The following is a 22730-nucleotide window of genomic DNA, read 5'->3' as shown; positions in this document are numbered from 1 at the left end:
TTTTTAAATGGGAAAAAAAACCTTGATTATCTCTGCAAAGACCCTATTTCCAATATGATCATATTCATAGGTACCAGTTGGGTTAGGACATCAACATATCTTTCTGGAGGGCACAATTCAACCCGCAAGAGCCAGAATTCTGTTTCTTGCATTGTGGCCCCTCCATGTAACTACTCACAACATGCTTTGCCCTGGAGAGGGAGAGAGCAGGAAGAGTCAGGGGAATCGACTCCAAGATGGAAGCCAATCATCTCTTTGGAACCCAATTTAACACTTCTGCTAGATTCTGTCTGCTGGAACCAGTTGTTAAGTCCAGACCAGACTCAAAGGGAAAAGATTATATAAGATTATACAAAAGAGGCAAGGATCACTGGGGACTATCTTCAAGGCTGGCTTCCACAATATATGTATTGTTTTTCCTATTTCCCCTTCTTCCTTATGTGAAAGGTAGCACACTTTATTTAACCTTGCTTTTTTCAGGTACTAGTATATAATGTATCCTGGAAATCATGCTAGAGTAGCTCACAGAGGCCTCTCTCATCACCTCATTACAGCATCGTTCTTTGTCGTGTGGATGGACACAGCATATGTACTCAGTTTCCTGTGTGTGATGGGCAGGGTCCTAAGACGGGCTTCAGGATTCTTGGCCACTGGTACACACACACCTTCTCCCAGCCGATTGATCAAACACTCCTCTAGGTATGGCAGTGAAAGGATTTTGCATGCATGTAAAGAAAGTCCCAAATCAGCTGATCCCATGATAGTGAGATTGTCCAGGTGGCTGAGCTAATCACTCAGGCCCTTTAAAAGCAGGGTTTTCTCGGGGCGCCTGGGTGGCTCAGTGGGTTAAGCCTCTGCCTTTGGCTCAGGTCATGATCCCAGGGTCCTGGAATCGGGCCCCGCGTCGGGCTCTCTGCTCAGCAGGGAGCCTGCTTCCTTCCCCCTCTCTCTCTGCCTGCTGCTCTGCCTACCTGTGATCTCTGTCTGTCAAATAAATAGATAAAATCTTAAAAAAAAAAAAAAAAGCAGAGTTTTCTCTAGCTACTCTTAGAAGGAACGTGAGAGCTTCGAATCACAAGAAGGATTTGATGGATTGGTTTGAAGGTGAAAGAGGTGTGTGGCAAAAAATGGAGGTTGCCTGGAGGAGCTGAGAGTGGCCCCTGGCTGACACTAGCAAGGAAGTGGGATCCTCGGTCCTGCCGCCACAAGAAACACCTTGATTTTGCCCTGTGATACCCTGAGCAGAGAACTCAGCCACCATGTCAGGCTTCTGATGGACATGGTTATGAGCTAATAAGAGGTGTTGCTTTCAGCTAAATGTCTAGAAATATATCAGGCAGCCACAGAAAATGAATACATAAGACGTGCAGGTGTAGTGAATAAACTTTTGCATGTATTGTTTTAACTGGAGGAGACAGAGCTTCAAGGTAAACTTCTGGGAAAATCATTGGGTCAAAGAGTAAACACGTATGTACATTTATTTATTGCTGTGCATGGTGTGGGGATGGGGGTGGTGAGTTATATCATCTCTATTAGTTATCTAAACAACTCTAGGGAAGAACAGAAGAAGTCTTTCCTTTTATTTATTGCTGCAAAGAGCCCTGGCAACGATCTTTACATTCATGGGTTTATTCGGGCCAAAGAGGCATCACTTCCATTTACAGATGAGGGAATGAGACTCCCAGAGGTAACTGGCTTATATGCCAGGGCCCAGGGCTACCAGCCTCTCTTTCCCTTCTCCTGTTTCTCCAGCAGCCCCAGGCTTAGGCTCACACAGTCTTTTTTTTACTCTCCAGCTTGAACTCTACATGAATCCTTGGAGTTTTGTCCAGACACAGTTCTGTTACTGATACAGTTGGGACATGCTTCAGGTATCACCTGAATCCTGACATAAAATCAAATGAAGTCCCCAGCCTGTGGGGGAAAGTCATTGAAATGCTTTTTTTTCCTAGGGCAGAGAAAGAAGTGCATGACTTTTGCTACCCACACGTGCATCTCACCATGTCTAGTCCCTCCAGACTCACAACTGTATGGCATCTGAATACAAAGTTATCAGATTTCCCCCTTCGTAGTGATCTTTATAGCCCAAACTCCACTGTTACCCTATGCCCCATCAGCCTCTATTGATACACATCTAATCCTTAGAAACACACACAAAGCATCTAGTAATTTATATTTAATATTTAGTGGTACATAATTCCCAACCTTCCAAGAATTCTTTTGTCAAGTAAACTAAATTTTTAAAAACTTTGGAGTCCCTATCATATAGATGGTAGTATTTTCAGCTTCCATTAAGAAAATGCACACTGAACTTGAGGACCCTCCAAATAATCATGGGTCCCCCAAAGTGTCTTGATCCACAGGTTGGAAATCACTACTCTGGAGAGCAGTAACTTGGTTACATAATTATGATTAGTTTAGAAACAAGTATACGGTGTTGACAATACTGACTCCATCTTTGGCCCTCCATCTTGTTCATGTCCGTGTGATGACCTCCCTTGGGGCTTCATGTTCTAGATCCATTGGAGGTTAATGTATGCCCTGGCTAGAATGTGGAAAGACTTCTTCTGTTCTTCCCTAGAGTTGTTTAGATAACTAATAGAGATGATATAACTCACCACCCCCATCCCCACACCATGCACAGATAGTACCACGAGGTCTGTTAAATGCTAATTATCAGTTTAGGTGTATGCAGACCCCCTGACTTCATCACAATGCCCTCTGTACATTCCCTTGCTCTATACAATCTGTAGATAACAGTCTGGACTTGGTGGAGAACATCTGCACAGTGTTTGGATTGTCACCCACCTGATGTCCCCATCAGTAAGTTACCCTGAATACAACTCTTATGTAAATTGCATGGAGTTGCCTGCTTTGTTATTCAATCGCAAAATGCCTTCTCAGTTCTGAGGCTACTTTACTGCCCCTCCTCCACCATCTAAAAACAAGAATAGCAAAAAAAGAAGTGGTAAGCCTCGAAAAAAATCTACTAACTACTCAGTGCACAACTAACTTTTCTTCTGTTCTTTGCCTTCACTTCCCCTTACCAGCTCTTCGTGGACGGTGTTTTTCTCTCTACAGTAAACACACCCACAGGGCAGTGTGGAAACGGAGACCTAGGTTCTACTCAGTCCCGGCCACAACTTTATTAGCTGTCTGCCCTTGATTAATCAATAACATCTCTAAGTCTTTATTTGCCAAATGGAAACAATCCCTACCTGCAGAACATTAAATGAGGTGAAGTGTTTCCAGATGCACTTTGTAAAATGTAAGTGCTCTAGAAATATATTCTAAATTCATCTGGCTATGTCACTTACCAGCTTACAACTCTTCTCAGCTCCCCAGAGTCTTCAGGATTAAGGACAAAACCCTCAGTCTGGCACAGAGGCCCCTCACTGTGTGGTTCTCACTGCTTGCCAGTCCAGGAATCTGGTTCCTCCTTCCCCTCACCTGTTTGCCTGCCTCCCAACCAGTCATCTTAAGTAGCTGGACTTTTATCCTTATTTCCAATTAGGACTTTTATTAGCACACTGGGTTTGTCGCTGTTCAGAGCAGTAAGGTGCTCCCAAGCCAGCAGGGCACTCCATGAGGGGACTGTCCCAGTCCCCATGAAGAGCCGGGCAGGAGGGTCCATCTCCTACCCACATCGTGTTTCTCATCATCTTGGCAATTGTGTTTGCACTGTGTCCTAATGAGGAACAAAGGCTGTAGAATCATCTGGAATTTAACAAATGTGTGTGCAACGACACTGAATAATCAGAATGGCGCTGAGACATTGTTCTGTGGCCTTAGATCTTGTCAGGAAAGAGTCTCCCAGTTTCTTCTGCATGCTTGGCACCAAACCAAACCATTTTTAGGGATAGCCTTCAGTGGTTGGCGGCAGGGGGGTGTTGTGGGGGAGGCAGAGAGGAGGAGGAGGAGGAAGAGGGGGAGGTTGTATTTGAGACATCTTGTTACCTCCCCACCCGTCTTTGCAAAGAGAAGCAGTAATGCTCCTCCCAATAGGAACACCAGGACCGGCAAGCGTTCCCAGCTGGGACACAGGGAGTGAGCCAGTACAATTCTTTATCGTTTTATCTTTTTTTTTTTTTTAAGATTTTATTTATTTATTTGACAGAGATCACAAGTAGGCAGAGAGGCAGGCAGAGAGAGAGGAGGAAGCAGGCTCCCGGCTGAGCAGAGAGCCTGATGCGGGGATTGATTCCAGGACCCTGGGATCATGACCTGAGCCAAAGGCAGAGGCTTGAACCCACTGAGCCACCCAGGCTCCCCTTTTATCATTGTATCTTATGCCACTGGTTCTCAACCAGATTCTGTCACCTCAGGAGACACTCGGCAATGTCTGGAGACATTTCTGGTTGTTACAACTGCACAGTTGTGACTGGCATCTATTGGGTAGGGACCAAGGATGCTGCCAAACTTCCTACAATGCCCAGGAAAGCCCTCCAGCAACAAAAAGTCATCAAAATGGCAATAGCGTTGAGGTTTAAGAAATTCCGTTTTGTAGGACTGTGCTTTTGGCATAGGTTTTTCTTGGTCACAGGAGCTTTTCTGAGAACTACATCTGTGGGGTTGGCTTCCATGGGGGTTATTTGTATGAGACCCTTGCTGCTCCCCAAACACACCAGGGCTCCCTTTCACCGCTGGGAACTTGTACGAGCTAAACTCTTCCCCTTTCTCATTCCCTCTTCTCCTTCCAGCCTCAGCTTGGGGGTCATCTCCTCCAGGAAGTCTCTTCTAATCCTTCCTTTCTCTAAGAGGCCGCTGTGACGGGCAAAACGATAACCCCCGAAAAAGGTCTATGTCCTAATCCCTGGAATCTGTGAACACGTTAAGTTACACAGTAGAGGAGAATTAGATTACATGTGGAATTAATGTTACTAACCAGCTGACTTTTAGATGGCGGGGGGGTCTCTTGGATTATCCAGAAGGCCCAATGTAATCACTGGAGTCCTTATTAGTGGAAAAAGGAGGCAGAAAAGTCAGAGAAGGAGATAGACTGTGAAGACAGTTTAGAGGGATCTGATATAAGAACTCAACCCTCCATTGTTGGCTTTGAAGATGAAAGGAGCTGGCAAAGTCACAGAAATGGATTCTCTTCCAGAGCCTCCAGAAAGAAGCACCACCCTGCCCAACATCTTATTTTGGCACAGTGAGTCCCATCTCAGACTTCCGACCTCTAGAGCTACAAGCTAATAAATGTGTGCTGCTTTAGGTCCCCGAGTCCGTGGTCCTTTGTTCTAGAAGCTAGAGGACACTATTGCACCTCCCTGCCTCCCTGGCTGCCCCATCTCCCTGCTATCCTAACTGGGTCTGCACCGAACTTCTCTCACACAAGCCCCTAGTTCTCCGCTGGCAGCCCCACATCTCAGGCAGGCCCTTGCCTGGGTCTCCCGGGGCGTGCTCCTGGGAACTTGACCTTCACTTCCTGTGGTCTCCCTGTAAACACTCAGGAATAGGTTGAGTTTTCACCACCCCCTTCTCTTAATTTGCGCCTGTTGAGCTGATGGGCAGCATGATCACACAGGAGGGGAGAAGAAAAGGTACACCTGTCCCCTCCCGCCACCAGAAATATGGCTGACAGGGCTCCTCTTGGCTAACTCCTCTCCCTCCACAGAGAGTGCCTGAAGATCTGGCATCTTATTAGTGAGAACTGAAAGAGTTACATATCTTCTGTATAATTCTCAGTGTCCTCAAAAGTAAAATCAATGTCATGCTTTCCTCAGAGTATTTTTGGAGTAATTAAAGGAAATAAATGAAATAATGAATATGGTGCCAGTGTATGGTTCAGCATATACTGAACATTGCTATCACCACTGTCCTTAGTGTCATCACAATCGCCATCTGTCTGAATATTCTCTTGCAGCTTATACACAAAAGGCTCCCTGCCTTTAGGTAAAACCAGTATTGCTAGATAGTTAAGAGTCTCAAAGTCCAGCCTTTAACATTTCCTAGTGGTTTTGTCCCGAGGCTCCTACTCAGTACTTTCAATGAACTTTTATTGAGTAATACAGTTTCAAAACTACAATAGGAACATGGGATGACTGGCGGGCTCAATCAGGAGAGCAGGCGACTCTTCATCTCAGGATTGTGGGTTCAAGCCCCAGGTTGGGTGTAGAGATTACTTTTCTAAAAAAAAATTAAAAATACAATAGGAACAGAAACCAAAATGGTTACTTACTTGCTATAATGGCTAGTTATATCTATGCGACGCTAAGAAAATTAACCAATTCGACATGTTAAAAAAAAATCAAGCCGAGCTTTGATTGGAATTGTCTGCATTTTTTTATAGTCATTCATTTGACTAAATATTTTACCTCTAATTTTCTGGGTTACCTTCATGTAGACCTTGCCTAAGAAAATGACCAGATTTAAGTTTATCTGAAACAAAATTTAAAAAGGCAAAATATAATTCCAACAAATGGAGGGGCACCTGGGTGGCACAGTCAGTTAAGGGTCTGACTCTTGGTTTTGGCTCAGGTTGTGACCTCAGAGTCCTGAGATCGAGCCCCACCTCAGGCTCAGCACTGAGCGTTGAGTTCCCCTCTTCCTCTCCCTCTGCCCCTCCCCCCTTAAAATAAATAATTCGATCTTTAAAAACAACAACAACAACAACAACAACAAACTCCACCAGATGGAATAGTGGCTTTTTCCATGAAAAAGAATTTGGGACAAGTGATCTGGGACAACTAATGCTGAGAGGCACAAGTATAAAAGGAACTAAACAGGTGGCTTCTGCGGGATAATTTTAGCCAGAGCACTCTGCAGCCTGCTTCTTAGGAGTGTAAGGGAGGTCAGTACCCTGGCCTGTGGCTCCAGAAATGCCCTAGAATGTTCAAGTACGTTCTCAAAGTAACTGGGGACAGCAAAGCCAGGGCCAACCCTGTTCCTACAAGTTGAAAAGTTATACAGCCCTCTGAGGGCTGTGTTCTCAGTTCTTACAACTTGCCCTCAGGGCAGACTGTCAGGCTCCAGTTTTGCCTCTGATACAGTGCCCATGAACTTGGCGCAAGGACTCTAAACACCCCCATTATCATCCTGGTATTTGAAGGGTCAGGGCAGCAAGTGAGGCCTGAGGCTGCCCATGCCTAATGTGAGCAGTTTTGACAGGACCATAGTCATTTATGTCCGTAGCTTTCAAACTTGTTAAACTATAACCTACACGAGGAAACACATTTTACCTCACGACCCAGTACACACACACACACACACACACACACACACACGCACACACACAACTAAAGCAAACATTCCAGGAGAAAATGCTTCCTACCAGCACCGTGTATTCTGATATTTATTCCTCTGTTCTCTCTCATTTGTTGTCGTCATAGGCCCCCAAATTGAAATACATTAGTTTAAAAAACACTAGTGTTAAAAGTCAAATCCAAGCTATCCTGTAATTGGAGGGAACTGTGTGGCTCTCCCCTTTATCCTTGTACAGTTAGAGGAGGTGGGAGGTCAGGAGAGAGGCAGGCAATGCCCTCAGAGTCTCTGGTCTCATATGATGGCCATACCTGCCTGCCTCCTTCATGGGCCTGTTGTGAGGATCCAACGAGCTGATTCTGTGTCCGTGCCAAGGAGGGGAAAGGGCTCTGCTGTAAAACTTGTTGTTGAGGTTGAATAGTGGACTGACCCACTGATAAGTCATCCTGAGGCCTTAATTTGGAAAATTCCTCTCCCAGTGAGTGAATGGGAGGAGAGACTCTATTTTCATGTAAGAACCAAGCCACCCACGACCTTGTACCTGACTCATTTGGTCATCATTTGTTTGCTTTTGTGTGAACTTAAGTGCTATCTAAGCCACCATAAAATGATTAAACAATAAATCCTCAGCCAACAAGCTTCTCACTGTGTCTTCTGCAGCTGAGGGATATTTGAGAGAGGGCAGGGAGGTTTCTGAGAACTGGGAGAGCTGTCTCATAACACTAGTCAGGAGGGTGTCTTCTTATGTGAACTCCATAGCTCCTGGGGTCAATCTTTCTTTTCATCACGGAGGACCAGCTCATCCTGACACTCACACACACTTGTTCAAAAACAGGTCATTTGGGTCTGGACAGAGGCGACAGTTACACAGTTACACAGTATTACAATGGTCGGTGAACTCATGAGCTGAAGACAACCTCAAATGAGTCCATCTGAGGTGAATTTTACCTCAGTTTCTAAAAAACAGAAACAAAACCAAAAAAAGAAAAAAAAACAATATATAGGAACACATACCACCAAAACAATGAAAATGTAGGGGTTTGGGGTTTTTTATTCTACTTTTCTGGCATTCTGGACCATCAAAGCAAAAAACCTTCAGGGCTTTAACTTTGAGTAAATGAGAGAATCCTTGATAAGAGCAAAATAGCTCACACCACCCCCTCCCCCAAATAGGCAGTTTGACACCACGCGGCAGATGGCCTGGAAAGAGGGATCCAGGAGTGGATGCTGTTTCATGACTTCCTCTGTTGCCTCAGGGAGCCTACCTCACCTGTTCTCCCGGCCCTTCTGAATGTATTCAGGTGTGACCAAGAGTGGGAGTCCATGACCCATCACCCTGCTCACACTTATAGGCCAAGGAAGCCATTGCTAGGCCAGCCAGAGGCCTGGGGTGGCTGTTGGCTGGCGCCCTGCGCCACAGCAGCACCTCCAGTGGACAGGGAAGGCCATCCAACAGATGCTCCCTCAGGACATTTGTTATAAGATACAAAGAGAAAGTCTGCCAGTTAAGGCAGGAGCCATAGGTTTAGAGACAAAAGATCTGAGTCACGGCATCCACAAGTGTCCGATTCTGAAGAGCTACCTACTGGGTACTGTTGTGACAGTGTCCCCAGAGCTGGAGCACTGACCACAGTCCAGACTGTCCCACATGGCCTGACCACAAAGGTCGGACCATGTGGCCTGAGACAACCTCCTGTCTCCTTTCTTTCTTTCTGCAGCCTTATAACTAGCCCTCCTAATAGTGGGAGAACCAGAGCAGATGACTATGTCATGAAACCGAGAAGAATCTAATTCACATGAAAGTGCCACTAGGGGAGCCATCAAATGGATTCTGACTACTCCTTGCTTCCCTAAAGGAGGAGTGGTAACTCCTCTTCCTCTATTGGTAGGGCGGCTTATGCCTAAACCTCTTCTGCTTTGCTGGCCTCCACTACCCAGCTGAGAAAGTCAGATACATCTTGCCCAGCCCCACTGCAGCAAAGCATGACCACGTGACCAGTTCTGGCCAATGAGACAAAGAGGGAACTCTTGGGGGCCAGGAGAGTTACCTCTGGGAAGCTTTTATTTCTATGTAAAAGGGCCAGGTCCAGGAGTAGTGGCCACTGGCCCTGCCCCTTCCCATCCTCATACCTATAGTACAGAGAGGGGTGCCCAGAGCTGTGACAGTCATCTTACCATCACAAACCAGCCAGTGTAACAAAAGCCCCCCATGCTAAGAAGGACGGAACCAAAAGACAAAGACAGAAAGAGTCCTTAAGGCATTGTCAGGCAGCTAAACCAAGGCCAGCAGCTTCCTGCCTCTAGACAGGATCCTGACCTGAGCTGAAGGCAGACACTTAACCGACTGAGCCACCCCAGTGCCCCCAGACTTCTTGTTCTATGAAAAAAATACCACTTTGAGTATTGTTACTTGAGGTTTTCCTAACCGACAACACTGTCCATGTAAAATGGACAACAAAATAAGGCTTACAGATCTATCATTTCCTTAAGTCAACTTTCCAGGAGGCCTCACAGTAGTCATTCCACAGTAGAATCTGGTCATTCCACCTACTTCTCATAAAATCTCCAATTTAAAAAATCACTTTGGGTTTTGTTAAGGAGAGAAACTCAAGGGCCCCAGCTCCACATGGGTCAGTGCCTGGCCTTTGCCGCAGCACCTAAAAGAGAAGGGTTGGTATGAGGCCGTGCCTCCTTTCACACTGACGCCGTTGCTGAACAGAGTTTCATGCACTCACTAAGAATGTGAAAAACTGAGTTACATCCCCAATTAAGTGTACTACATCCCTGCTCTGTGACACAGTTATTGTAGAACCGAGGCAGCCCTACATAAAGTGGTTGGTTCTTGGAGAAATACACAGCCATACACATACTAAACCTTTTCCCCCAGTGCTCAATAAATTCATGAGCTTAGGAGCACATGCTTAGCTAACTCACGTAACACCAGCTCCAAATCGGACACTCAGCGAATACAGGTTAACTAATGAATTCCTTGGCAGAAGGGAGAACAAGTAGCAGCCATATTTCAACCCCGTGCTTGTGTGGGGACTGATAACAATGTCCTGTTTGGGTTTCTTTTATCACCACTGTCCTTCTCCATAGGTCAAGGCCAGTTCTCCCTTGATGGCTTGAGTCACGTGAACATGCATTCCTCTTAGAGGGGAGAAATGCCAAGAACAACAAGCATGTTGTACTGACACCATGGAAGGGTTTTGAATTGACAGAGGTCTCTATATGACCAGGAGCCCTGCCCTTAATCCGGAATTTCCAGCAGCCTGGGAAAAATGCCACAGCCAGAGCTGTAAGGACCCACATTACCACCAACACCCTTTCACCTGCTTCCCAAAAAAGGGAAAACTAGACTTTGGCTGGGGCATATTGATCTATTCAAGAGGATGCCCTCCACACTTTGACACGGTATCTCTCGCAAGCTGAGAAAAAAAAAGTCCTACGTAAACAAACAGGATGACCCTTTCCCCAGATACGTTTCCCTTAATCAGAGTTCAAAGAAAAATTAAGGCTTAGGATGATTTGGCAAATTGGTTTGCATGTGGTATTCGTTGTCTTCTTTCCATTTAGGCTCTAAAGATAAAAACCTTGGAGGGATGGCCAGATGCCATGGCACAAATGCCATGAGTGCTGAATAAGTGTTGGGTAATGTTTTTTAACTGAATTGCAATGGACATGCAACATATTAGTTTCAGGCTTAGAGCATAATGATGTTACAGGTATATACATCGTGAAATGATCACCACAATAAGTCTAGTTACCATCCGTCACTCTACAAAGTTACGATTTTTTTTCAATGTTAGGAATTGTAATCTGGGATTTTACAACCTGGAAATTTATAAGATTAGGCTGAGAATGATTCCTTGTCCTTCATTTCCTTCCGAGAATGCCATGATGAATGTCTCCAAGTTTGTACTTCATTACTTGCGCTCACCCACTAACAACACTTTACCTTAAAATGAACCACAGCAGCTGACTCTCCCGTAAGAACAGGAGGGAGATAAGGTGTCTGACTGTGGTGTTTCCACAGCTAACCATGGGGGTGGGGGGGTTGTAAAATGACTCTCCTAGGCAGGACAATGGAATCTCCGATGGCTAATTTTGCCCGCTGTAGTTTACAAATTTAACTTCCTTTGAAAACGCTTTTTTGCTTACTTTCCTGGTCCAGGAAACTAGATTGAATTTCCAGCCGCTGGTGTATATCCTGAGTTTTGAGTCTGGTTTCCTTTTGTGTTTGGTAGAGAAGGAAACAGAACCAGAGAAAATATGCCCAGGGAAAAAACCCGATAAAATCTGTGGGGTGTGGTAATTGTAATGGAAATACCCATATTTGACTGAGTCCCACATGTGGAAAATAAATATTATTACCTCACTTCATTCATTTGTATATTTCTGCATTCATGCAACTAACTGTCACTGATTAAGTGCCATGCTGGGTACAAGGTGGGGGAGTCTTTGCCTTTAGAGATTTATGGTCTGGTGGAAGAGGAAAAAAAAAAAGATAATCCATCAATTACAGAACAGTCTGAACAGACTTTTGGAAGGCTTCCTGGGGGAGATGACACTTGAGCTGAACAAGTTTTGAAGCAGGAGTATAGGTTCTCAGTCGAAGAGCTAAATTAAGATGGCGATAGAAGGAATGGGGAGAGTAGAGTCCAGAGAGATGAAGGAGGTAGAATCCAGAGAACCTGACTGGTCTGCCGCAGGGCTGGAGGTGACGTGGGTGAGGCAGATACCTGGCTTATACCAAAACATATCTGGTGGTGCCACTCACAGCACAGAGACTGCTGGAAAGGAGCTGGGTTAGACATTAAGGTGGTGATTCTGAGACATACCCGTTTAAAGTGTCTGAGAGCCTTCACATGGGAGTGTCTAAGAGTCAGTTTGCTATAGGGTCTAGAGCCCCGGAAATAGGTAGGAGCTGGAAATGAACGCTGGATGACTGAAGTTCCATGAGCAGTAGGCGAGTCTGTAGATCTGGCTGACATCTCTAGGGTCGGGGAGGGGAGCAGTGGCTAAGGACCCAACACATGAGATGCCGGCTGGGAGGCAGGACCGGAGGGGGGGTAGTGGCCGACATGTCACTTGCCAAAGGGACAAATGAGATAAACTCAGGGGTGGGGGATACTACCTTTTCTTCCGTGAAAAAAAGTGAAGGACCAAAGGAGGCACGATTTGAAGAGGAAGAAAAAGACAAATTATCGTGTCAGCAACATGTGGAAGTTGAGATCACCTAGAATGTGGCACACGTTAGCTTAGGAGTTCAACAACGTCACATTTCTACAAAAGGCAAAAAGTGTGGTAGAGATCTGGGCTGGCTCTGTTACTAACAAGCCAGGTGATCTTGTGCATTCCACCATCTTGTAGCAAAGAGGTGAACCTGGGTAAAGGAAGCCAAAGTTTCCTTCTTCCTTGAAGAGGGGCTCCCATAACTCAAATGGTGCTGGGCCCTCTCTCTGGTCCCTTCTCAAAGGCCCCTTCTGAGCCCCAGGCAATGGAGTCATACCAGGTGTGCTGGAGGGTGCAATGAGTCTGATCACTGGGGTCTCCCACCCCTAACAAGAGCTGGAGCTCCTGGCATCCTGGTTAGAACAGGAAGGGCCGGGGCACCTGGGTGGCTCAGTCGGTTAGGCGTCTGCCTTCAGTTCAGGTCACACGTGATCCCAGGGTCCTGGGATCGAGTCCCACATTGGGCTCCTTGCTCAGCAGGGATCCTGCTTCTCCCTCTACATGCTGCTCCCTTGCTTGTACTCTCTTTCTCTCTGACAAATAAAAAAATAAGATCTTAAAAAAAAAAAAAAAAGAACAGGAAGTGCCTGCTCATCAGGGCCACGGCCACTCCAGAGGGTGACAGGATGCTGGCGCAGGTCCCGTGCCTGTGGGTCTGCAACACTGCAGAGGGGTCTAGCTCACGCAGAAGCACATCTGTTCCCACAGTCCTTTTGGCTTTTCGTAACTGTGCCCCAAGCTTGTCCCAGACCTTTATCCCCTATGTCATGCCAGGTTCCAGCGCAACAGGGGCCTTTCCAACCAGAAAGTGAAAGTGACAGATCTCATTTTGGAGAGCTCAGAGCAGCTCTACCAAAAACTAAGCCTTGGGGCACCTGGGTGGCCCAGTCAGCTGAGTGGCTGACTCTTGATTTCCACTCAGGTCATGATCTCAGGGTTGTGGGATTGAGCCTCAAGCGGGGCTCCATGCTCGGTGGGGAGTCTGCTTGAGACTCTCTCCCTTTCTCTGCCCCTTTGCCCCTCCCCCCCAAATAAATAAATAAATCTTTTAAAAAGATTAAGCCTCTTAACAATTTCCTTTTATGTCAGCTGTTGAAGGGAACCACAACCAGCTGATAGCTTTGGAAGAAATAATTCCGGTGATTTAGTCACGGCCCCATAAATCTCTCCTGGATTTTGGTGTCTCTGTTTACACCATCATTTTGTCTTTCCTCTCTTGAGTTAGAATTGAAACCCAGGTCCTCTAAGAAGCCTAAGTGACTTGTTCACTGCCACATTCCGGTTGCCTGGATGTTGCACCTTAGAAATGAATGACTCTGACCTCATAAAAGGTTCTGTTGATGTTATTACTTCACTAATTAATAGCATTAACAATCAACCTATCTTGGTATTTGTCTTGTATTATGCAACTTTTCACAGGTACATACCTTATCTTCCAAATCTAGTGTCTTTAAGCTTCTCATTAGCATCAGCGCACACAACATTGTGTACATAATGGCTGCTTGGTAGACGTTTGACTGAGAATCCAGAGTTTCGCCAAAGGGCTTCTTTCCCCTCGACTCCCTCTGGGCTCATCCTTATTCTGTACCTGTTTACCCTCTGACTCTACACACTGCACTCTAGTACAATTTCTCCTCTCCAGAAAAACCCTGAATGGTCAGAGAAAACAGCAAGATTCATGGAGGGCAATTAAATGGAGTTAAGTTCCCTGGGAAAACATTCCAAATGACTGAAGCAAACATGCTGAGAATAATTCTTCCAAGCCGAAAAAGTCCCGAGGCCAAATAACTACTTTGTACTGTGAACTGAATCATGAGGCACTATTAATTGGGAAGTGACCTTGACAGAGGACATAGTTAGAGCTGAAAATGGCAGTAAAATGCAAAAGCTATAGTGGGACCCATCTAATCAAGCTATTCTTTTTTTTTTTTTTTTAAGATTTTATTGATTGATGAGAGAGAAAGAGAGAGGCAGAGGGAGACAGGGCTGGATCCCAGGACCCTGAGAACATGACCTGAGCTGAAGGCAGACGTATAACCGACTGAGCCATCCAGATGTCCCAGAGCATACATCTTTTTAAAGATTTTTATTTATTTATTTGACAGAGAGAGACAGAGATCACACGAAGGCAGGAAGGCAGGCAGAAAGGTGGGGGAAAGCAGGCTCCCCACTGAGCAGAGAGCCCAACGTGGGGCTTGATCCTAGAACCCTGAGACCATGACCTGAGCGGAAGGCAGAGGCCTAACCCACAGAGCCACCCAGGCACTCCCCAGAGCATATACTTTTAAAGGTGGGAGACCAAGAATACAAACACTATAGCGAGGGAAAATATTACTCGGAGGAGGGTTTTACAGGACAGCTTGGATTGACAGCATTCACCATCCTCTATTTTATGTGCGGTCTTTGTGAGCTACTTTAGAATCAAGTTGGGTAAAAGTCTTGGTCAGTGTGGGCTGCTATCACAAAACACCACAGACTGGGTAGGTGGCTTACAACGGAAATTCATTTCTCCCAGTTCTGGAGGCCAGAAGAAGTCCAAGGTCAGGGGGCTGGCAGAGCCATCTTCCGGCTGAGTCCTCACATGGCAGAAAGAGGGCAAGACAGCTCTGTGGGGGCCCATTTATAAGGGCACTCATCTTATTCACGAGGCCTCCATCGTCACGCCCTGATCACCTCCCAAATGCCTGCCCAGATGACCTCATCTATTCTCGGTATCCCAGTCAGTAGGGCTTTCAAAACAGAAAGCCTGCCCATCTCCCTCTCCTTCATGGTTCCCTGCTGCCTTCAGAACAAAGTCCAAATGCCTGGGTATGACACCCAAAGCCTTTGTTCATCCAGCTCTTGGCTTCAGCCCCTCTTTTCCACGCCAAGGCGTACTGAGCTTTGGCTCTGGTAAAGAAGAAGAGGTTTGCCCTTGTGCAGTTCCTATGCCTCCCCGTCTTGGTGCTCAGTGCTTCTTCTGCTTTGTTTTGCTAACAACCTGTGGTAGATTGTTTGCAAAAACTGCCCCAGTCATTCCCCTCTTAACATCCATTTCCCCTGCAAAATGCCCTTGCAGTGTCTCTGATCAAGCATTGGCATCTATTTCCACAACCACTGAAGCTGAACTGGCCTGTGATTTGCTTTGACCATTAGAATGTTCTGGAAGCATACTGTGTGGTTTCTGAGCTTAAAACTCAAGAGACTTCCAGCTTACATTCACCCTCTTGGATACTTACCCAGCCACTGTGTGAACCTAAACTTCACTTCTGGTTGTAAATGAAACACCACGACGTGAGACTTTGGGGTATGATTTCCTAAGCCGCCTTTGGGGAACTGGGTGGAATAAACTAGAAGTTCAGGGCATTACAACCCCACCCCGGATGAACCTCAACCAGTTGGAAAGGAGAAACAGGAGGGAGGCAGACAGGTACGTCCTCCCTCCTTTCTGTTTCCGGGACTACTCTGAGGTACGGCCCCTCTCTGGAACCTTCTACATGAGCCAATATGCCATTGAAGAGTGTCTTTACTGCTCACTGCAACAGCCTATCTCAGAGCAAATCTGGGCATCTTTCCTTGCTTCCTGTCCCTTTTCTTTCACCATCCTTGCCCCAGGCTTGCACACCTGAAGAAAGAGTGAGCATCCTAACCTTTGTCTCAGGTTCTGGTTTCTAGAAGATAAGGCTATGGCAGCAGCCAAGGTACACAGATCACAGCTAGGAAGCTCATTCCTCATTCAGATGCTCTGGGCAAGAAGCCAAGACTTCTCAGCAAGTATAGGTCCTCGTTTCCTGTTGCTTCCGTAACAAGTCATCGCCAGCTTAGTGGCTTAGAGCAACACAAAAGTCTGTGAATGTTCTTTAGGTCCTAAGTTTGAAATCAGTTTCACTGAGCCAGAACCGAGTTGTTTGCAGGGCTGGTGCCTCTTGCAGGCTCTGAGAGCTGACTTTGTTTGCCTGCCTTTTTCAGCTTCTAGTGGTGGCCTCTGCTCTCTGGCCTACGGCCCCTCCTCCCTCTTCAAAGCCCATTACTCTCATCTCTGCTTCCATGTCACTTCGCCTTCAAATCTCCCTTGGCCTCCCTCTTACAAGGACCCTGTGGGCATGCCCAGATAATCCAGGATAACTGTCCATCTCAGGACCTTTAACCACAACGGCAAAGTCTCTTTTGCCACATAAGTTACCATCCCAAGTTCTGGGAATTCAGACCTGGATATCTGTGGGGGCCATGACTCAGCCTAGCGCAGCACAATGAGTCCCTCTGCCCCCATAAATTCACCCCCGAGTGTGACAAAACAGTTACCTCGCAGAGTCCTCAGGACTTAATTTCTACCAAAGTTTCAGGCCCTCATTTCATTTTTAAATGAAAGGCCAAGTGTATAACATAATTCATAATTTGGACAGATATTCTAGCCCATTTTCTCACTGCTTAAATAAAGGATGCCTTTGAGAGTTTAACTGCATTTGGTTGTCACAGCATAAAACAAACACTTGGCAATTACCTAAATAATTTGGCCAGTTTGGATGTCAGATGCCCCCTAATTTTATCTGGATAGGTGTTCAATCTCTCCTTCCCTTTGTGCTGGCTAGACCCAACTGGTTCTGAGGCAATAACTTCCCATGGTTTCTAAGGAGAAACTGGAGCTTAATGCATCAACTGATACCATACTTTATCTCCCTCATTGCCTGTTTCTATGACTTACAGGAAACTGACTAGGCCCCAAGACAAGAAATAGGTGCAGGTGAGCAGATCACCCAATTGTTCGTGTCTCATTTTCTTAATGCTTTATTCTCATAAAATCTTATTCTTGGTGTAAACCAATTTAAATATGTAGAATGGGGACAAGTTGTGATGACAGCCTAGTTTTAAGACATTCATTTGGCTGTGTTTTTAAAAGGTACATTCTTTCAGATAGATGATGTGTTTGTCCATTCTGCTAATAAATACTAATTTCATTGATATGCCAGAAGCTCTACTGGGCACAGTGCTAGAAGCAAGGAGCAAATCCGAGTCTCCACCATCTTAGACCTTCCACTATGCTAAGAGGGGGCAGACAATAAACACACACACACAAGTACACAATGTCAGGTGAGACATCTTATAAAGAAAAATGAAACAGGGCCAAGAGAAAGAGAGTATCGGGCACCATGTCAGATGGGGAGGTCATGTCTGAGAAGACACTTAATGAAACGAGATGACAAACTCATACACACCTGACATAAATGCAGAGGGAACATTCCATATAAGAATTTGAGACACGGGCAACAGGAAAGGCAGTGGTCTTGAGGCCAGTGTGACTGGCTTGTTTGAGGAACAGCATGGGCTCCCCGGTGGCTGGAAATGGAGTCATGGCAGATGTTTGAATGTTTGTGTCCCTAAATTTATATGTTGAAATCACATTCCCCAGCATGATAGTATTAGGAGATAGGGCCTTTGGAAGGCTCTAGGAATGGAACATGAAAAGAAAAGAAACTCCAAACTAATGCAACATTGTGTGTCAAGCATATTCAAATAAAAAAAATTTTTTTTTAATGGGAAAAAAAAAAAAAAAAGAAAGAAGCAAAAAGAACACCAGAAATTTTCCTCGCCCCTTCTGCTATGTTAAGACACAGTGAGAAGACATCTTTGAACCAGTATGTGGGCTCTCCACAGACCCTGAATCTGCTGGGACCTTGTCTAATACTCCCCAGCCTCCAGAACTGTAAGCAATAAGTTTCTCAGTAAAGAAGTTTTCCCTCACCAACGCAGATGGGCATGATCTAAACCACTGAGGGCCTGAAGAGAACAAAAAGGCAGAGGGAGGGTGAATTTGTCCTCTTACTTGAGCTCAGACATCCACTCTCTCCTGTTCTCAGACATTAGTGTTTCTGGTTTCTGGCCTTTAGACAGGGACTGAATTACAGTGGCCTTCCTGGGTCTCCAGCTTATAGAAGACAGACTGTAGACCTCCTCACCCTCCATAATTGTGTGAGCCAATTCCTATAATCAGTCTCTTCCTATGCATATCTACAAATACATCTTATTGGTTCTGCTTCTCCGGAGAACCCTGACTCATGCATCCATATATGACTAACACTACCTCGATCTTCTAGACTCCTTTCCATCTGACTGCCTCTGATCTAATAGTAGGCTTCAAGGTTCCTCTCTGCCCTTTTGGTCTCTGGATGGGAAATTATATCCTTGATCCTAACTATCACTTTCAGAGACCAATGACCAGAATTAAGTGTCACGCACATGTCTGGCTACAGAAAATAACATAGAACTCACTTTGTATCCTACAGTTTAAAGGCTGAACTTGAGGTGGGTTTTTACATTATTAGAATGCCATAACTGAATATGGTAACTTTTGTATGTTCACATTGAACAGGGAGAAAAGAAATTAGAACTGAATTTCTGAGCCTCATTTATCACTTTTAAATTTACCTCAAATTGCACATTGAGTGAATCAAGAGAAACATTCTATCCAATATATTTGCCATGACTATTTCAGAGATACCCCAATATCCAACAGTGAGTCTCCGAACATGAGAAGAAACAACCCAAGTTTACCTCTGACAGAAGGGAAAGGGAGGTCCCACATAATGAGCATCACACCCATCTCCTTCCTCTTGGGCACATTTGGCTTGGTCGGTCCAATCTCCCTGAGCTGGTAGGTACCAGAGCTGTCTTTGGATCACTGTTTCTCTGTGACAGTCTCTGCTGGCCTGCAGCCTTCTTTTCAGATTTATTCCTGACCTTGCCGGCAGGGGGCAATCTGGGCCCAGCGCGAGCACCCTTGGGCATGGGGTCCCCCAAGGCCAGAGAAGCAGAAGGAGAGCTTCAAGCACAAGGGTTGGGTTTCCTCAGCGGCTACAAGTTAAAAGCATCACTTCTATTTTTGTTTGGTATGTCTGTGAAACTGGATTTGTGACAAGAGCTGATAAAAACAAAATAACGGAACAATTAATCATCCATACTGACTGTTATATATAGATTCCCAAACTGCGAAATGTGCATTAAGAGAACAAATACAGCCAACGTAAGAGCAAATTATAAAATGTAGTATGTCCCTGGGAGATGGCCTGCTGTCCTGTGATGGACTGAATGTTTGTGTCTCCCCACAATTCATATGTTGAAGCTCTAATCCCGTGTGATGTCCTTTGGGAGGTAACTAGGTCATGAAAGTAGTGCCCCTCTTTCAAATTTTTTAAGAGGGCCCAGACAGCCTGTGCTTTCCAGTCAATAGTGAAGCAGTTTTTGTTGTTCTCATTGGGGATTAATAAAATGGCCATTTTTCACCTCCTTGTCCAACTTCCACCCCAGGCCTTGGCACAAGTTTCCCCGAAGTGGGCTGGGGGCTCAGGGTCCAGAGTTCAACATATGAACAACATAGCTACGTCACACTCAAAATGGCATCTTCCAGGTGACATCCACCCAGGGTCTGGTCTGTACCAGTACACCTAGGCCTCTACACTTTGCGTGAGCTTCCCACCCATGCAGCAGACTACTGAAGATGCTTTCCTTAGCCCCACATTTGCCATGCTGCACGCTCTTCCTGCCTTCCTGATGATCCAAGCTCCTGTCTGGCATCATCTTCCCTCAGCCTGAAGAACTTCCACTAGCACCTCTTGGAGTGCAGGCCCGCTGGTGAGAGATATTCTCCATTTTTTTTTCTCTGAAAATGTCTTCATTTCACTTTTATTCTGGAATGTTAGTTTGTCTGGATATAAAATTCTGGGTTGACAGGGATTTTTTTTCTTTTTTTTTCTTCAGCACTTTAAAGATATTGTTCTACCATTTTCTGGTCTCTGTGGTTTCAATGAGAAGTCAGAGAACTTTGGAATTATTGTTTTCCTGTGTGTAAAGTGACATTTTGCGCTGGGTGCTTTCAGAATTTTTGTGTTTGGTTCTTCACAGTTTGACTCTCATGGGTCTAGGCATGGTTTACTTTGTATTTATTCTGTTTCACTGATCTTCTGGTATCTACAAATGGCTTTCACCAAATGTGGGAAATTTCCAACCATTATTTCAAATATTTTTTTCTGTTCCATTTTCTCCTCTTTTTTGGGATTTCTATCACCATCTCAAGATAGGAGTCCTAAAACAGGAAACTCCCCCGAGTGCCGATCTCCCCTTCTGAGTATTGACTCCTAAAGAGCCTTCCTGCTTTTGACCATACTCAGCACCTCCAAGTGGTTTTCTTGGCCCCCAGGGTTTGTAGTTGTAGTCTGTGGGAGGAATAGTCCTTGGCTAGTCCCAGAAGTGGAGCCCATTCAGAATGTTTAGAGGAAATCACTTAATAGCCCATGTTCACCCCCCTGGTGCCCATCTGACCTCCCAGGACGTTTAGCCAGTCAGTGGGAAAACAGAATTTCTCAACCTAAAAGGTCCAATCCCAGCAGTGGTCATTCAGGAAAGGATTCCTTCTGTTATTCTCATATAAATATGATTTTAAAAATTAATGAAACAGGGCGCCTGGGTGGCTCAGTGGGTTAAGCTTCTGCCTTTGGCTCAGGCCATGATCTCAGGTCCTGGGGTCGAGCCCCACATCAGTCTCTCGGCTCAGCAGGGAGCCTGCTTCCCCCTCTCTCTCTCTGTCTGCCTCTCTGCCTACTTGTGATCTCTCTCTCTCCCTGTCAAATAAATAAATAAAAGTTTTTTAAAAAATAATGAAATGGTTTTTAAAATAGTCCAGTCCTGAATTCATCCATTCTAAATGAAAAGGATTATGATCCCAGAGGAATCATAAAAGACCTGGGTGAGGCCTAGTTCTTCCAGGTCCCAGCTGTGTTACCTTGACAGGTAACATACCATCTCTAAGCCAGCTGCATACCAGGAGACCATAGTGCCCACTCCACCCTGTCTCAGAGGCTGATTCTGAAAATCAAATGAGGTAACACATGAGAACGTTATTATAGACTGTGTCTGACATGATTATTCTATTGTGATTCCCTGAATTTCCAAGACTGACTTCTAATCCCTGGGCAATGGCTCATAGAGGGGCTCGTGTAAATGTGTGAACAAATGGTGTAGATCTGATCACATTCTTCTGTAGGCAGTGCCTAAGGAGCAAGGCGAGGGAAATGACCCCTCAAACAAGTCCCAAAGAGAACAGGGCCAGCTTTTTACTTTTTGGAAACACAAAGCTGGGGTCATTTATTTGTAAACTCCAGACAAAATACAATCCTTTTTGACAAGTGTTACTAGCTATGCTGCTGAGCCTACCCCTTGCCCCTCCAGCAGCCCCTTGGGAAGCCTTGGAGGGGAAGCAGGAGCCCAGAGACCACCGACCGGGAAACTGGATGGTGCCCTTAATAAACAGGAGGAGAAAGGAACTCTGCTTACACTATGAGAGCCATTCACACAAAAGAAAACTGGCTTTAATTTTGATCAGAGTAAGGACCTGAGAATTAGGGATGATACGAGAGCCCCACTGTGAGCCCAGCTGAGCTAGGAGAGGCTGCTGGGAGAGATAGTGGGGTGGGATGGGAAGGCAGACGTGGGCTGGGGGTGGGAGGAGGTAAGCCACAGGTACAAAAAAAAGCAGGAAAACTAGAGGCAAGGTCTGGAAGGAAATGAGACCAAACCCACTATTCAATTGATCTAGTGCCTTATCTATGCAATGAACACCCACCTCTTAAATTTGTGCAACTGTTTTCCAAATGTTCCCCCTTTCTTCTCCCACAAAGTCCTCCCTGCCTCCATGACATTTTACCTAAGAGAAGGGAAAAGTGGCTAGCGGTTTTAAGGTAAGTGACAGGGTAGGAGCTGGATGGGCAGGCTGGCTAAGCCTGGAACTGCCTTCTCCCTCTTCTCCAGATGTGTCCCTCCAGCGGTTGCCACGATTTGTTCCTGCTCATCTCCCTCCTTCCACATCTTTGAACACCTCCTGGGAGAGGCCTTTCTGGACCCCAGACCTCAGGTCCCTTGTGGGCCAGTCACTTCCTATCACTGTGCCCTGTTTTTCTCAAAGCCCTGGATGTGATCTGAAGTTATCTTGTTGACTTGTGTGTTGTTGGCCTGCCATTCTCAGAAGAACGCAGGCTGCATGGGAGCCTGTTTGCTCCCATGGCCTGTTTGCCCATTGCAGCATCCATGGGATCTGGAATCCTTTGAAGTCTTGACAAATATTTGATGAATGAATGAACAGGATAAACAGGATTACAGGTGATGGTGTGCCTAAGCACTTGGAGCACGCCCACCAGCTTCATGAAGGTATTACTGGTAACAATATTGCCATCTTTTTCTGCTTTTGTTGCAAGTCTGTTTTGTTGGATAAGGCAGTAATAATGACCCCAAAATGGTAGTGGAGGAAGCACTGAGTTTTCAAGAAA

The sequence above is a fragment of the Lontra canadensis genome, unplaced genomic scaffold (assembly GCF_010015895.1).
Source record: "Lontra canadensis isolate GAN:19392208 unplaced genomic scaffold, GSC_riverotter_1.0 scaffold51, whole genome shotgun sequence".
Classification (NCBI taxonomy): domain Eukaryota; kingdom Metazoa; phylum Chordata; class Mammalia; order Carnivora; family Mustelidae; genus Lontra; species Lontra canadensis.
The sequence above is the reverse complement of the archived record's forward strand: the minus strand, read 5'-3'. Positions refer to the sequence as shown.